We start from the raw sequence: 7,679 nt of genomic DNA, 5'->3' as shown, positions 1-7,679 counted from the left end.
TAGTGAAGACACAAGCCATTAATCTTCTGACTTCCATAGACCCTTCCTAATGTGAATAAAATCATATCGTACACAAATCTCAAGGTAAAAAATGTGTCTCAGTATTGAAGTGGTTAATAGAGTAAGGCGACGTCTGGTGGAAGCTCAACTACACCTTCACAAAGAGAGACACACATGCGGAAGTCACTAGTGTGGACAATTACACTTACTCTGTCATCACGTGCAATTTCAAAGGTTACGCAGATGATAGTGTAATTTGGATTCGCATTCTCTTTTTCTGAGTATTGATGCAGAATTGTCAAACTCTCACTAGAACCGTCCAATCCTAACTTTCACCAAATAGAGCCTGGCAAAAATAATTGCCCTAAGGCGCCAGAACGGACGAGGATATAGACATGGGAATGACGTGAGACGAGGCGAGTGTGTCTTTGAGGCTGGTAAAGGAACTGCTAGACAGACAGACAGACAGGCAAGTAGGTAGACATATATAGATAAATAGATATATGGATAGATAGGACGATATAGCTGAGAGAGAGAGAGAGAGAGAGAGAGAGAGAGAGAGAGAGAGAGAGAGAGAGAGAGAGAGAGAGAGAGAGAGAGGAACATATATGGGTAGAAATGAAATTACCCCTAAATGAATAAGTTATGATATTTCACGTTGAGCTCTGAGGCCACGAGGCTGAGCGGTGGCATGTCAGGATATTGCTTCCGAAATAATGTGTAAAAAACAAGTTATTAGGAATTGTAAACGATAAGCGTAATAAAAAAAAATACTTCACCGGTCAGCAAGTTAAACACGCGGCGCTGTTGTTGCACGAGACAGTGTTCAGACTAATTTGAATTCATATTTTATTAGAAAAGTCAAGGGTAGAGCAAGGCAGAGTATTTCACCGTCACTAGGAGAAAACGTTGACATTATGATGACAATGATAATGATAATACTAATGATGATGATAATAATGATAATACTAATGATGATGATAATAATGATAATAGTAATGATATCAGCGATGGATTTTTCACGTGAACAGCATGAAGTGTTAATATGTAATTTTTCATTTGCTACGCTTCGATACCGCTTGTACCATCTTCAGGCTACCTACAGCATAGAATTAAGAAAAATAATAAGTAAGTAAGAATTTCGATCTTATAAACATAAAAAAAGACTTTCGCAAAAGGTTACTAACTCGGTATTAAAAAAAAGGAGACATTACAAATATATTATTAACGTGAGGTAAAAATCCGTAAAGGTAAAGAACAAAGTAATAATAATGATAATAATAATAATAATAATAATAATAATAATAATAATAATAATAGCAATATTTTTTGTTTTGCTACAGTTTGGAAATTCTAGAGAGAGAGAGAGAGAGAGAGAGAGAGAGAGAGAGAGAGAGAGAGAGAGAGAGAGAGAGAGAGAGAGAGAGAGAGAGAACGGCACCATGAAGTAACGGGTCCCTGAAAAGGATAATGAAATAATTAATTATATTCTTCTATAATTCAGCGGCAGACATTCATTCGTCCCTTGCTCTCTCTCTCTCTCTCTCTCTCTCTCTCTCTCTCTCTCTCTCTCTCTCTCTCTCTCTCTCTCTCTCTCTGTCTCTGTGTCTCTCTCTCTCTCTCTCTGCTGTCCTTGTGTGACTCGCTAATATTGCAGAGTGACCTCGCTTAGTCCTTTAACCTTCATGACCTTTCGAGACAAGGTCAAGCCAAAGTAATTACCGTGTGGCGTAAATTGAGGCGAGAGAGAGAGAGAGAGAGAGAGAGAGAGAGAGAGAGAGAGAGAGAGAGAGAGAGAGAGAGATTAACACATGAATAGACTGACATAGAAATAGATAAACGAATAGATAGAGAATGAGAGGACAGAAATAATGAGAGAGATAGATAAGTGAAAAAATAGAAACACAGACAGACAGTACAAGTAACAGAAAAGCATATGAAAAAAAATATATAGAAACAGTAAAAGTGGCCGGAAAAACAGTCCACAGGAACGGAGGGCAGAATTCATAACTGTTATAGACATGACATACATACAAATGGAGAGACAAGAAGAAGGAGGGAAAGGTAGACAGAGACAGACAGACAGACAGACAGACAGACAGACAGAGGGAAAGACAGGCCAGCAGAACAGAGGAGGACAAACGAAGAACACTCACCCTGTAACATCCACTCGCCTTGATACAATTTGCATAACACATTGCTTCGTTGCAAGAAATAATTAACCATTTTTCAGACTGACTTGAAATTGTTCCTCCTCCTCCTCCTCCTCCTCCTCCTCCTCCTTCTCTTGCTCCTCCTGCTCCTTTTCCTCGTTTTCTTCCTCCTATCTATCTTTTTTCTTTGTTTCGTCTTATTAACAATTTTTATTCTACGTTGAAGAGATGATGATAATGGTGGTGATGGTGCTGCTGCTAGATGTGGTGTTGCTAGTACTACTACTACTATTACTACTACTACCACCACCACCACCACCACCAGCACCACCGCTACCACCACCAGTAATGACCAATTTTGCCCAAAGAAAATGAGTTTCGAGACATCCATCACTTTCACTGGAACATAATGGGAAGTTTTTACTCTTACTTGTCCGTCACTTTAGTTCGGCAAGTTGGAGGTGGTGGAGGTGGCGAGGTATAGGGAGAAAAGAGGGACTGAGGTGTGGGATGGAGGGATGGGGTGGAGGGATGGGGTGGAGGGAAGGATAGGGAGGGTGTTTGGAGGCAGGTAATGTGTTTTCTCTCCTAATATTCCTCAGTGGAGAGACTTTTTTCCATCCCCGTTGATTACTGGAAGGAAGTGGAGAGAGAGAGAGAGAGAGAGAGAGAGAGAGAGAGAGAGAGAGAGAGAGTTTACTTATTCTGGGATAATGGACTTGTGTGTATGCATATAGAGTTGTTAATTATATAGAGCGCACACACACACACACACACACACACACACACACACACACACACACACACAGCGTAGTTTAGTGGTTAGCACGCTCGACTCACAATCGAGAGGGCCGGGTTCCAGTTCCGGTAAGCGGCGAGGCAAATGGGCAAGCCTCTTAATGTGTGGCCCCTGTTCACCTAGCAGTAAATAGGTACGGGATGTAACTCGAGGGGTTGTGGCCTCGGTTTCCTGGTGTGTGTTGTGTGTTGATGTGGTCTCAGTCTATCCGAAGATCAGTCTATGAGCTCTGAGCTCGCTCCGTAATGGGGAAGACTGGCTGGGTGACCAGCAGACGACCGAGGTGAATTATACACACACACACACACACACACACACACACACACACACACATCCGGTAGCTCAATGGTTAGAACGCTGGCTTCACAAGCCAGAGACCGGGGTTCGATTCCCCGGCCGGGTGGAGATATTTGGGTGTGTCTCCTTTGACGTGTAGCCCCTGTTCACCTAGCAGTGAGTAGGTACGGGATGTAAATCGAGGAGTTGTGACCTTGTTGTCCCGGTGTGTGGTGTCTCAGGCCTATCTGAAGATCGGAAATAGAGCTCTGAGCTCGTTCCGTAGGATAACGTCTGGCTGTCTCGTCAGAGACTGCAGCAGATCAAACAGTGAAACACACACACACACTCTCTCTCTCTCTCTCTCTCTGTAGCTCCCCTCTATCTTCCTCTTCCTCTCCCTCGTATCTTTCCTCTTTCCAGCTCCCCCTCTTCCTTCCTCTCCTCTCCCTCTCCACCGTAACTTACTACTCTGCTCTGAAGTTCACTGGCGTCTCTCAGCATACTGTGGCTGCTCCTCACACTGGTTTTATATATAATGGTGGAGTGTGTGGCGTTTTTATCATATACCTTTGATAGTTTACATTCATTCATTTTCAAGGGCCAGTAAAGTGTCGGCCTTCCAAGAGTCGTATAAAGAATGATTTAGATATTATGAGGAAGATTTACTGGATAATTATTTATTTTTCCTTTACTTTTGCTAAATGACGATAACTAGGAATGTAGAGAGGAACACATTTATTTAGCCAGCAACGTCAATGGTATTAGTGCGCCCGTGTCTGGAGGGGAATGCATTTATAGTCAGTAACATCGACGGCAACTACAGGTATTAGCATGTCTGTCTGGAGAGGAGCACACTTCCTGCTTACGTATCCAGTAACAGCGTACCAATCCATGCAATGCAAAACTCTCGAAAAAACGTTACTCTTCTGTCAGGAGTGGGATTCGAACCCACGCCCGGAAGACCGGACTGCGACCTGAACGCAGCGCCTTGGACCGCTCGGCCATCCTGACACCTGGTAGATAAAATTTGGTCGTAATTCTGAACGTTCGCCACTTTCACTGTTTCAAGAGTTATCAAGAAGTCTTACTTAAAAACAAACTTGGTAAACTCTTTCAATTCTAGTTTTCCTCGAGAGAATAAAGATTTGAGCTTATATTTTCATCGTCACTTCTATTTCTCTCTATGGTCGAACATTTTAACGACACTGACGTCATGCGCTAGTCTTTGGCCCACATTTCTACTGGAGAATTCGTTGCCTTACTGCTTTCACAGAGTCTACTAACAAACATTTGCCACTCACTGTTTCAAGAGACAGATATCAAGACGCCTTACGTGGAAGGAAACTTAACGAACTCTTTCAATAATTCTCCTTGTTTTCTTTTAGTGAGTAAGGATCTGAGTATATAATATCATTTTCACATCAGTTTTTATTCATGTTTTTACTCGATCCTCCAAGAGTTAACCAGTACTCTCAATCATTCATCCCTTTCACTGGTAAACTCTGGAACTCCCTCCCTGCATCTGTATTTCCGAATTCCTGCTACATGTCTTTTAAGAGTGAGGTATCGAACCATTTGCTTCCTAATTTTGGCTGACGCTTTCCACTTTTTAGAGAGCCAGCACTTAAGTGGGACTTTTTTTTTTTTTTTTTTACCCTTGGCTGGCCCTCTTCCCTACATAAAAAAAAAAGATAATGCTGTGTGGTGTTGAACTTGTTAAGGAGGTATCGGCATATTGGATGAGGATGTTATCGCCAGGCACATCAACACCACTATTGTTTTGTCGCCATGGAGAGGAGCAGGGCAGCAATATAATGTTAATGAAGGAAATTTGCACGGTGTAAATCTGGATAATTCTTTTGATATTTAATGATGAAAACAGTTTTATACGCGCCGCCTCATTATTATTATTATTATTATTATTATTATTATTATTATTATTATTATTATTATTGCACTTTATGACTTTGAAACACATGAGGCTGGTACGATGATGGTGGTGGTGGTGGTGGTGGGTGATGGTGGTGGCCGGGGGGCGGGGTTATGTATACGTATATGGCGAGGTCGTAGAGTTGCTAATTATAAGCTCTAATTAGGAGAGAGAGAGAGAGAGAGAGAGAGAGAGAGAGAGAGAGAGAGAGAGAGAGAGAGAGAGAGAGAGAGACTATAAACACAACACACGTCACGCTGAATAAAGTAAAAAGAAAGACAAAAATGACGATTAATATAGAAAAAAAAGAAAATTACAGTATAAAGGGAACGAAAATTGTCTATCACCATTATGTTTTTTCTCAGTCTGTTTCTCCATCTCCCTTTATCAAATTATCTCATTCCTACACGCCTACATCTTTCGTACCATCAATCCTCTCTCTCTCTCTCTCTCACACATCCCTTATTCTTATCGCTCATTATCACTCCCTCCAGTCTCCCTCCTCCTCCTCCTCCTCCTCCTCCTCCTCCACCACACATTTTTCAGGCCCTAATAAATATACCACATTGCTTTATTTAAGAGTTAATATCCAGATTTTTTTTTCTCCTGATTTCCTCTATGAATATAAAACCCTCTTAATCACGTTTTCCGCGGTAGCCTCTCCTCCCTCACTGACGGGAGATCAAAGTGGAGGCAAGGAGGAGGAGGAGGAGGAGGAGGAGGAGGAGGAGAAGTAATGGACCTGCGTATATCCCCTTGGGAAATAAATTGGCGTTTGTGGTTACGCCTTTTTCTCTCTCTCTCTCTCTCTCCACCAATCTCCAAGTTGGGAAAAAAGTGCAGGCCATTTTGAGCAAGGCATATATTACCCTATAGCCATTAGAGAGAGAGAGAGAGAGAGAGAGAGAGAGAGAGAGAGAGAGATGAGATGAAGGAAGGTTCAGGAAGCAGTACATGAGAAAGAGAGAGAGAGATGGAAGAGAGAGAGAGGAGAGAGTAGAGCGCAGTAGAGAGAGAGAGAGAGAGAGAGAGAGAGAGAGAGAGAGAGAGAGAGAGAGAGAGGTGTTGCAGTAATAGGTGGAGTTATTTATTTATTATTATTTAGTATATATTCATCCCCGGCATTTTTTTAGACTATATTGTTTTTTATTACATTCTCATTAATTAAAAAACATTGAGTGAACAATTATTATTATTATTATTATTATTTTCATTCTCTTCCATTATTACTTTTTTCTTTCCCTTTTATCATTCCTCTGATTCCTTTTTCTTAATTTCCTCCCTCCCTCTCTTACCTTCATCTCATTTTCCTTCCCTCCTTTTTTACTTCATTCTTACTTGATTCCCATTCTTTCTGCTTCCCTGGCTTCTTTCTATTTTCTTTCCTTCCTTCACCTTCTTCCTTCATCTCACCTTTCTTTCTTTCCTTCATGTTTTATTTATTCTGTGATTTTTCCTTGCTTCTCTCCATCTCTTATTACTTCCTTCTATTCCCACCCTTTCCGTCTCTTTATCTTTCTATCTTCTTGCTTTCTTGTTTCCCCATCCTTTCTTGCATTCTTTCCTGCTTCCCCTTTACCTCGTTCCTCTCCCTCTTTTCCTTACCTGGTCTGACCTTTTTTTCTCTTTTTTCGTGGGTACTTTTCTCTCCCTTCCTGCCTCTCTGCCTTCTTGTTTCTCCATCCCTCTTGCATCCTTTCCTGCTTTCCCTCGCCGTCTTTTCCTTACCTGCTTCTGATCTTTCTTCATCCTCGCTGTTTCAATGGGTTTTCTTCTCTCCTTTCCTCTCTCTCTGCCTTCTTGTTTCTCCATCCCTCTTGCATCCTTTCCTGCTTTCTATCTACCTGGCTCTCCCTCTTTCCCATACGTGCGTCTCACCTCTCCACCTCGCTGTTTCCGTGGCTCCTTCGCGAGGTGCTCCAGACCGGTTAGAGGGCGATCAGTGGCCAGGAACGGCAGCCACGGTAGTCGGGAGAAAATGAGCTAATTATCCGACTTAATAACTGTGGTGTTGGAGAGTCATTAGATCCTAACAAAGTTCTTAGCGCCGCGGTGAGAGTGCCGCTTTGAGGAGGAGTAGCTGATGGGGGCAGAAAAAGAGGAGGAGGACGTGCAGGAGGATAGAATTAAGGCGCTGAGAGTGGAGTAGAAGGAGATTAGCAGGAAGGCGAGTACGAGATTGCGAAAGAAGAGGATGAGGAAGAGAAAGAGGAGGAGGAGGAGGAGGAGGAGAGGAGCAAACTACATTTTTATATTCAGGGATCATCAGTGTCTTGACTCAGCTGCTCTCCCCGCCAACAGTGTGAGGCTAGACTAACGACTGACGAGTGAAGAGTGAGGTATGAGGAGTGACGAATGACGAGTGAGGAGTGACGAATGACGAGTGAGGAGTGACGAATGACGAGTGAGGAGTGACGAATGACGAGTGAGGAGTGACGAATGAGGTGTGACGAGTGAGGAGTGACGAGTAAGGAGTGACGACGAATGAGGTGTGACGAGTGAGGAGTGACGACGAATG

At 42.6% G+C, this 7,679-nt stretch overlaps 1 non-coding gene across 1 annotated transcript; it reads right to left on the bottom strand.

Moving 5' to 3' along the window:
- Nucleotides 1-4,158: 4,158 nt before the first annotated feature.
- On the bottom strand, nt 4,159-4,242 carry Trnal-cag. The gene has a single exon. It is a non-coding gene; the product is annotated as a tRNA-Leu (tRNA).
- Between the last annotated feature and the right edge of the window lie 3,437 nt (nt 4,243-7,679).

This window comes from Portunus trituberculatus, chromosome 27 (assembly GCF_017591435.1).
Source record: "Portunus trituberculatus isolate SZX2019 chromosome 27, ASM1759143v1, whole genome shotgun sequence".
Taxonomy (NCBI): domain Eukaryota; kingdom Metazoa; phylum Arthropoda; class Malacostraca; order Decapoda; family Portunidae; genus Portunus; species Portunus trituberculatus.
This window is presented reverse-complemented; position numbering and strand designations above follow the sequence as displayed.